Consider the following 10,633-nt stretch of genomic DNA (forward strand, 5'->3'; position numbering starts at 1 on the left):
GGAGTTTAAGAATCTTGCCATAATAAGACAACTTAGATAAAATAATTGTATTCTTCAAATGTTCACAGCTAACAGCGGAAATTAAATAGCTTATCTTTTAGGCTTTGAAAAACTCTTCAATAGTAAAAGTATGTGATATTGCAGTTTGCAAGGTCCTGCATAATACAGCTTAATATTAATATTGGACTCAATGAATAATAGGAAAAAAAAATGCAGTGTAAGGCCAGCACATATTCAAAAGATATTTTTCATCACTGCAAGACACTAAGCACAGAAGATTCATGCTGAGTTTTCTAGAAGCAGTCAGATTCTACCTCATGGCTGTAGTTCATAAACTCAAGTGGTTAAGTTAAGCATCATTGAGAACAGGAATGGACAGGATTGAGTGGTACCAAGTACCTCTGACTTTCAGGAAGAAAAAAAATTATGCTTTTGCTCTTCAAATGCACTTGAAATTGACATCTAGAAGGTCGACATAACTTTCAGTTTGTGGAGGCAGGTTGCCTGGTTTATTTAATTAATTCTAAAAAATACTGGAGAACTGGAGTGCTTTGAGAGCCCCGATGGACGGAAAGAATACAGGGTTTGCCCACCATGTGTCTGATAGGACGTGAATTTCTTCTTAGAGAGGGCATCAGGAGTGTAACAGACCAACACTAGAGCCAAAATTTATTAAAATCATTTCCTTGAAATGTGAGATTGGTGGAGAGCTACTGTGGGAAGAGATTATTGTAATGTATCCTTAATCTGTTAATCATCTTAATAGGTGACCATGTTTATTGCATGACAAGCTAAACTTGGTCAAACAATGGGGATGTTGTGAAACCATTCAGTTTAAAACTGCTCGTAGACTAAATCTGACCATCTGATTCCAAATGTGCCACATGCATACTATATATGATTCAAGATCCCTATCATTTCATGTTGACCTTTATAGAGATCTAGTCACTTTATCAGTAGCAGTTCTCTCTTGGAATGCTGATACAACAGAGTGCACTGATACAAAAGAGGACTCTACCTGCTTCTTTAAATATTAAATGATCGCCATAGTCATGTAACATTCTGAGAAAAATCAAAACAATTAAATGTAAAAACAGGGTTAGAATTACCTCTGACAGAATTTTTTGTTCACATTTTCTCATATGAAATATTACACTGATATCATTTCAGAACCTGAGAAATAAACACAATAATTTTATCAAACAGGTACGTAGATGGATAGATAATGTTCATTTTAATATTACAATGAGGGCAAATGGGAGAATGCAAGAATATAGAGGTGACGGACATGCACTGGTTAACAGTTAAAGCAACGTGTGACAAAGGCCTACTCCTTGGGGCTTTTTCAATTCCTGTGCATCCTGGTGTGCCTTCCTGAATGTCATTGAGGCAAGGCATTTCATCATGAGATGGGGCCTGTGCTCTTGGATGGCTAGGAGGCAAACAGAACAGCAGTCAATACCCGAAATGCCTCTGGTGCTGCCATTAGTCAATAACAAGGTATTTCAGTAGAGGGTGAAATAGTTTCTGCCATTCAAAACTAAACTAAACTAAACCAAACTAAACTAAACTAAAATAAAATAAAATAAAATAAAATAAAATAAAATGCACGTCTGCTTAAAGTACCAAAATGGTAACTTTAGTTATTCATTTTCTGTCATTTATTGTCCAATCATAGCGCACAGGGCATTTTGTTTTGAAACACAGCTTAAAATGAGTGTAAGTCATTTCTTTGTAGCATTAAGACATCACAGGTGAAGTTTCCAACATTTTCCTGAAACTGAAGACCGAGCTTAGCTGACTTTATGCTTGAGTATTTTTGAATGGGTTGGTGTGACAAAAATAATGCAATTATAATTCAATGCATCAGTGTCAGATTCGTGGAGTGTGTATGATAAAATGGTACCATTAAAGGTATATTGTGCTTCAACAGATTAAATAATGTCTGTTGATCCAGTGCTAAGTGTGATTGCTTTGTACTGTTTCAGTATGTTTCGGTCCTCTGGGTTACAAGAGAGCCAGATCTGATCCTATTGTTATGTGCACAGACTATAACCATTTTATTAGATTCTGCCATCTGAACTGGACTTGACAGCAAACTGCATCTCCCAAGACAACTTATTAACTTTTATCAGTTGATAGATCCAATAGGACTACCTCTTTAAAAGTTAAGACTACCAATACAGTCACTGGAGAAGTTCAGAATTATAAAGCAGAGACATCAATACATGTCAGCTTACAAAAGAAGGATGTTGGTGAGCAAAAACAAAAACTGCACACTGCAGTCACAGAGAAAGCAGCTCTCACTTGTTCAGAATGTATTCAGTAGCCTTGCTTCATGCTTCATCCACTTCACATACATCATCTCTTCCATCATTGTACAATTTTCTATCACAGACCGGCACCTTCTGTCTGAACAAGTAAAATGTATGTGGTTATGCTCTTTGTTTATCTCTTTGGGTAAATTATTTGTTTTCTTATTATTCTTACTGAAACCACATTTCAGAGACATAGAACTGTTTGGTGAAGGATTGTTCAAATTAAGGTAAGAGAAGTGCCTCTGACTTCAAGTCAGCTCTTGGTGACCACATGCTTTTCATGGTAGGGGAGGGGACAGCAATGATTTAACTTTGCCTTCTTTTCAGTGTCTTTGGACAGTAGGAAGAAAGCCGCAGGGAAATCACACAAACTGCACACAGATAGAGTGGGACTCAAACGGAGATCTGAAATCACAACAATACACCAGTGCTACCAGCTGTAGTAGTGCTGGTTCATTTTACTGAACAGAATTTAAAATGGGGGACAAAAAATGGAGTGAAGAAAAAAATCACCTTGTCATCTCAAAAATATACAAATTCTGTTGTGATTAATGTATTTGTTCATTTAGCTTTTTTTTTTTTCCCTCCAAAGTTACTTACAACATTAAGTTACTTACAATTATTTACTCATTTGTACACCTTGGTAATTATACTGCAGCAAAAGATTAAGTACCTAATTCAAAGGTATTACAGGTAGAGGTGGAACTTGAAGCTGTAACCTTTGGTTACAATAGCAGTACCTTTAACCACTGCACTCACTTAATCAGCTGCCATTATAAAGAAAGCCTAATACAAGTAATACAAGTATTGTTTTCCTACAAACCAAGGACAGATTTTCTATAGTCCCTTCAGTAGTTAAAAAAATTGTTTTTTGTCCAAGTTTTTTTTTTTTTTTTAATTAATTGGTTTCTTCATTCATTCATGTGTTATGTGTTAGTGTTTGGCTCTCTCCTTCAGCATGTAACTGTAGCTTGTTTTGAATCTAATTTTTGACAAATACCTTTAACTTGTGACAAATCTGTATTCAATTAGACTTCAAAATATGGGCACGTTTTTCTTTTTCCTGAAAAAGAAGGGTGCAATGGACCAGCAGATGGTTGTGTTTCAGAGCCGACTGAAAATAATTTTCTTATTCAATGCTTGTTGCTAGGGGGTGCGGTGGCGCAGTGGGTTGGACCGGGTCCTGCTCTCTGGTGGGTCTGGGGTTCAATTCCCGCTTGGGGTGCCTTGTGATGGACTGGTGTCCCATCCTGGGTGTGTCCCCTCCCCCTTCGGCCTTACGCCCTATGTTGCCAGGTAGACTCTGGTTCCCTGCAACCCCGTCTGGGACAAGCAGTTCAGAAAATGTGTGTGTGTGTGTGTGTGTGTGTGTGTGTGTGTGCGTGCTTGTTGCTATGTTAAAACTAAAAGATTACAGCGGTACAGTGCCAGAATTTTGCCAGGCCTAGTGAAGACTGTGTCCCTAGGTCCCGAGATAAAAATTGAAAGGGAAAGAAAGGTTTATTAATTGGTACTTTACAAGTCTGAAGAAATTAGATGAAAAATTAGTTGTGCTCATATTGACAGACTATTGGTGTTCCATCTAGAAGTAAATATTTTATAACAAAACACACAACTCTCTCACTTTACATAGATTTTTATCAGTTTCAAGCTTTGGTCATTAGTTAAACAGACCTGAACTGGAGGCTGTTTAATTGGTGACAAGACTGGACAACAACTTGACTTGTTGGGAATTAGGAATTGTGGAATGAGGCTACATGAAAAATAAATTATTTCAACCTCCTCCTATCTCACCATCTAAGAGTACACGTACGTGTACATATACACACACACTTTCTGAACCGCTCATCCCATACGGGGTTGCGGGGAACCGGAGCCGACCCAGCAACACAGGGCGTGGGGCTGGATGGGGAGGGGACACACCCAGGATGGGATGCCAGTCCGTTGCAAGGTACCCCAAGCAGGACTCGAACCCCAGTCCCACTGGAGAGCAGGACCCGGGCCAACCCACTGCACCACTGCGCCACCGCACCCCCCCCTCCATCCAAGAGTATTCAGATATAAACCTTTCTTAACATGCTATTATTTAACCAAGTGTTTCTCAAGTAGGACTATTTTTAAACATCTAGTCTGACACTGGTATAAATAGCATGGTCGCATTTAGTTTGACATACTGTACATGTTCGGAACATAAAGTGCAACAAATTAATGAACTAACGAACGAGAGAGAAAGTAATTATTTTCAATTATTGCCATAATTTACATCTTGTTTTTCATCCAAAGATATATATATATACATATATATATATATATATATATATATATATATATACATTTGCGTGTGTGTGTGTGTGCGTGTGTGTGAGAGTGATGTGTGTGTTGTTTACCTGGTTTGCTCATTGTGGAGCAGGACATCAGTCTCCTCCGTGAAGTACTTTTGGCAGAGATGCTCAAACACAGCCCTGGTATTTAGACAAATTGTCATGGTAACCACAGCCATGGCTTTAAAAATCCAAAAGAAATTTGCAGCAGGACAACCTTTTTTTCACTTTCCGCTAGCAGTCTGTCTCAGTTATCTTACTGGCATGTTTGACCTTGACACCCTGACATTTTTTGTACTGAAACCATGACTGCTTTCAAATTAGAAGCTACAACATTACGCTAATGATTAAACAAGGAACATTATACTGTGTGTTCAAAATGTGTGGATTTTCCAATGAATATTTGGGAAGAAGGTTTAAATTCAAGAAGAGGATAAATAACCGTAATTTGTCTCTCCGGTAGGTGATTGTTATATCTCACCTCTGCCCGATTTCCACCCATTGTTAAGGTCATGGTGGATGGGAGGATCAACACTCCTGCTTTTCAACAAGTGAAATTCTGCCAAAAAAGACATGCACACTAAATAACAGCAGTTCCCTAAAAAAGAAAAAAAGAAATCTAAATACAAACTCTCAAGTACAGTGTCAGCAGTCATTTCCACACTGTACAGTTCAATAGTGTAACAAAAAGAGTCTATTGGAGATCATACTAGTCAATCCAGCTGTAATTTTTAGTGTTTATGTTATTAACCAGATAGAGAGAAAATCTTCATCTGTCTTCCATTTCAGGAATATTTAAGTCATTACATGAGCACACTTTATGACATGATCTTCAAATCATTATTGCCATTTTATGTCAAACAGATGGCATTCAGTAACCCATATGAATGTGCATGCCCTAGGGGTTCTGGGGTTTCTTTCTGTTTTTTGTTGATACGCATTTATTTTATCATGAAATCTTGTACCAATACTAAAAAATTCATGTAAAAGATTAGCAGAAATTAACTTGGAAAGAACACTTATTTTTTTTCATCACTGCTTTCCAGTTGGGTGCTTCCAGTTTTGTTTTCTAGGGCATGTTTAACAAAGCTCCTTACACACATAACACAAAGCCAGCACATAAATAATAAATCCTGCTATATTTTCAGTAGTAGGCAGCACCAAGTAGCAGATGTTTTGCAGCATTAACAACAGTTTTTTTTCAATGTAAATGAGTTTATAACTACACCCTGAACACATAGCATATTAGCAGATTACCCACTGTCATCGCGCTCTACATGGCAAGCAATAAATGCAGCAACTATTCAGTGTTTGCATAAAGAAGGCCTATCTTTTCAAAATTTCTGATTAGTGCTGACAGTGCTTTTCCAAAAATAAAAAAAAAATAAATAAATAAATAATTTTTTTCTTATGATTTACGTTGCTTCAGGTTGTAATAGCACATGTGTGTAATTTAGATAGATAGAATGCATTCACAGGTGTAATCATTCGAGAACAAGATGGCTACCCATATCACTACGCGCCCCACAACATGTTCAACAACTGACAACAGACACTGTTGGTTGAAAGCATCCATTGGGTTTCTCCGTAATTAAACCAATCCAGATACAGGAAACATAATGACTGATGACTCATCACAACTTAAAATTTTCCACTGCTCTTCAGGAGTCCGGGTTCTCTGCTGTTTTACGATGATCATCGGTGCACAAAGTGGAAAGAAACAAACTAAGTTTACTGAAGAATCACATGTTTGCAACTATGTCTCCCTCCTAATGTAAAGGACAAATTGTATTTCTCTGAGATGTATGTCGTTCTGGAGAAAAGTGTCTGCTAAATCAATAAATGTAAATGTATGTAAATGTTTACACCAGGTTATGTGTCTTTGTGCACTGGCCTTGGATACAAGCAGTTTCTGAATAGTGACTTGCCATAAACTGCGTCGTTGTGAAGATACTGGGATTGTTGAGACTTTGAATTCAACACTTTAGTAATTTTTGAGGCTATACTTTTATGACATTTAACAATTATCCTGAAAAGTGTCTGTCTATCACTGTGGGTGAAATCTGACTTGTGTTCAACGTTCCTCTTTTTCAATGCAGTTTGTCCACGTTCGGAATATGTTGTGATAATTTCGGCAATGCTCCTCATGACTAATTAAATAGTTTTGCAGTTTTTTTGATCGACACCTGCAATTCAACCTTCAACTATCTGGCCTCTTTGGGACTCTGTTAGTCAGCCTCACGTCACTTTGAATGATGACATTTCAAAGTGATGTTTCTCAGACATCTTTTATAACTGAATCATATTGCTTATTGGAAGTTAGCTAAATATGACTCACCCTTTGAACTTCAAAGCTAAAGTTCTTTTCTTGTGGTGTTTCCATGATTTTGTCCACTGTATACACATACAGAATATATATATAAATATATATACACACACACACCTTTATAGTGACCTCCTGCTAGTGCCTAAGAGTGACATGTGATGACAATGTTCAAAGCTCATACTATCTTACTATCATCCTTATCATAAAGCACAGTTGGCAGTGGTGGAAAGGGGTTTCCATTTTCATCCCAGCATGCCTTTTTCTTTTGTAAAATGAGAAACAGGAGTCCCACATGCAGCTAAACTTTGAATTATTTAATACCTGTTAAATGTATTACGGCAGCTGTCATGTATCTTAGGAGTACAAAACCACTTCTTTAATTATTTATTAGTGCAGTAGCATTTTGTAAATAGACAATACGGTCTCTAAACTCAACGAAAACTACAAAGGTTTTAGTATTACTTAGCAAATTCAGATGAGCAAAGCTTTGTCATTAAAAACTTTTAGTTTAAGTAGTGTCTAAAGACTGAGGTTTGAGTTCATTTTCAGTAAATCACAAATATTTGGAAATTATGTTGAACTATATTATCACTCAATTTACCTTTCAGTTATATTATTTGTAAGAGATAGAGCTGATACAGCTTTTTGTATTTACAGCTGTTGTAGTAACTTACTGTTGTTACAACAATATGATTATAAAATAAACACACACGCACAATGTGTGCAACCACTTGTCCCGAGCAGGGTTGCAGCGAACCGGAGCCTTAGCCGGCAACACGGGGCAGAAGGCTGAAGGGGGAGGGGGACACACCCCGGACGGAACGCCAATCCACCACAAGGCAGCCTAAGCAGGACTCAAAACCCAGATCCACCACACAGTGAATCCTAGCAAAACCCGCTGCATTACCACATCCCCATTACAAAATAAAATTAAATTAATAAACTTCAAATCTTTATTTTACCACCTAAACTAAAATTACATCCTTGCAACAAACTGGAAGCCTATGACACCCACTCCATGCTGTCATTGAGAGCTGCATCTTTGTTAAGTTTAAGTGAGCACTAAGTGCAGCCAGTTGAAAGACTCTTTATAAAGAGAATACTGGAACAATTACAGTGTTTGGAGACAAGAGTTGTGCAAGAGCTTTGACAAGGTATATTTTGAAATATGTTTGTCAAGCATTTCCTCAAAAGTGCAGACATACAGCAAGTGCAGCAGTTTGAGATTTTACTTTAGTTTTGAGTTTGTCCATGTCATACCAGCATTCCATGGAAGAAGTAAATGTTGCCAAAAAGGGAGCACATTGGGTCTACTGATTTCTCAGATGGTAAAGTCACAAACACACAAGTGCAGTACCAGTTTTAATGTTCTTGTGCGAAGTGCAGGCTACTTACAATTTTTACAAGTCCAAACAGATAACATCTCATACACCAGCTATATAACTTCTACACTCCTCTTACCACTCTTTGAACATAGAACCATTTTATATGACAACCACCCCTCCCTTTTAAGACCACACCATATTTAAAATAAGACTACATATCATATCCACGCACAACACAAAATGACATAAAATGCACAATAAAAACTCCATACAAGTGTACAATCATTTGACACTGAAAACATGTCCAAAAACAAACACGTACATTTCACACTCCCAGTTGCCCTCAGTAGTTTCAACACATTCAAAAACACCCCTGCCATTCTGGTATATTCCCCAGGAAGGGTGGACACCTCCCATGATGCGCTGTTTAGCCAGTCCAGATGAGTTGCTTCTGTTTGACAGTGAGGAAACAATAGCTAGTAGGCCAACGTTGTAGTTTAGTAAAACAACCAAAAAGGTGAGTGTTGCAGTGTTGCATTTGCACATGCTTATTGGAACAGTGATTGAACTTTTCACCTGAAATAGTGAATAATGGAATTATTAAATCTGTTAACAGTAGCAACCCTGTATTTGTGTGTGCACCTACAGACACAATGTTGTCATCTTGTTGCTAATGTGGTGAAAATGGTTTTCTGTTGCTAGAAGTGTGAAAGTGGTAATACTGGCTCAGCCTAGTCTGTCCCAGTCCAGCCTGTTTTTTTCTCTTTTTTTCCCCCATTACTTACAATTATTTCCCCATTTATAAAGCTGAGTAATTGTTACTGGAGCAGTTTTAGGGTATTACAGCTGGAGGTGAGACTCAAACCTGCAACCTTTGAATCCAAAGGCAGCAGCTCCAACCACTACACTTACAGCTGCCTTTGTTGTTTGGCTTAGATATGTGAGTTTTCCAAAAGGCCACATTCTTTTAATCATTCAGACTCAAGAGTTTAGCTTTGTTTAATTCTCTTAAGATTGGGATGGGGGCTGTGAAACAAAATTCTGGGTTTTTGTGTGTGTGTATACATTTAATGTACTTTTACTGTAATTTGATAAAATATATCTAAATGTGCAAAAAAATGAATAGAAAAGAACAAAGTCCCCCCCCCCCCCCCCCTTCTTTTTCATTCCCCAATGAATGACTGAAAGAAAATAGATTAACAGTTCTTATAAGGGGAGGCACATGATGTGCTACTTGGAGGCAGTGATCCATATGTGGTCTGCTGGCAGCCATGCAGGAGCCAGTGAAGAAGGCCACGTGGAGTTCACGTGGATTTCCTTTAAAACCAGAAAGTCCGTGTCTTCCTGAGTGATGCATATCAAAGAGGTTAGAAACATCCCTAATACAATTAAGGCAAGGAACAGAATCTCTCTTGAAGGATGTAGCAGGATTGTTGGTGGAGGGGTAAAATTTTTTTTGTGCAATTTATCAGTTGACTCTCAAATTGCTTGTCAATAATTCAGTGCCACACTGAATGCTATGTAGACTGGAGTAATACAAGCACCCGGCATTCATTTTAATAAAACTTTGTACATTTACTTGTGTGTAAAATATATAGCATGTCTCCATCCATAACTCTGCATCTGTTGGTGAAATATACTTCTGACTTGTTGTACATCACTTTTGACAAACCTATGAATGAGAAGCCAATAAATGTATAAATAATGAGTATATCTATTGTTCCTTTGAGTTCTCCAGGAAGTCAAAAATTGAAGCCCTGTGGTGGATCATGGACACCTGAAAGATTCTTAGAAATATGAAATAATTTGGAGGAAAAAAAATCTATCGACAATCCTTAGTTATTATGCATAAGTTGGGTCTTTATTGTGTAGAACTTTAGAATGTTATAAGCAGACAGCACAAACATTGTAGACATTTTAGGAGAGAAGGACATTAAAGAAAGCATAGTCAAGCTGAAAAGTATGTTTTTGATAGACGTTAAGCTCTAGCCTCTGCAGTAATCTTAAGTTAGTTTTAAAACCCATTACTTTCATGCAAGAATGGCAGCCGTGAATCTTAAAGCTGATGTTTGAAATATTTTTTAATGAAATAAAATGGCATTCCCTTTTTTAAATAAAAAAGAAAATTTTATGAAGAATGCTGTTTATCATACAGCGGTGCATGTTTAAACATTTCAATGCACAAGACAAGCTACTTTTTCAGCTTTCAGCCAGTAGGCTATGATGCACACTGAAATGACTGCTTCTAAAAATGTTCACTAACCTTTCACAAATTTTTTAGAATATATTCTGAAGACAAAATATTTTAATTCAGTTTGACGTGGGGTTTGCCTCTGGAAATTG

The sequence above is a fragment of the Scleropages formosus genome, chromosome 12 (genome assembly GCF_900964775.1).
Source record: "Scleropages formosus chromosome 12, fSclFor1.1, whole genome shotgun sequence".
Lineage (NCBI taxonomy): Eukaryota > Metazoa > Chordata > Actinopteri > Osteoglossiformes > Osteoglossidae > Scleropages > Scleropages formosus.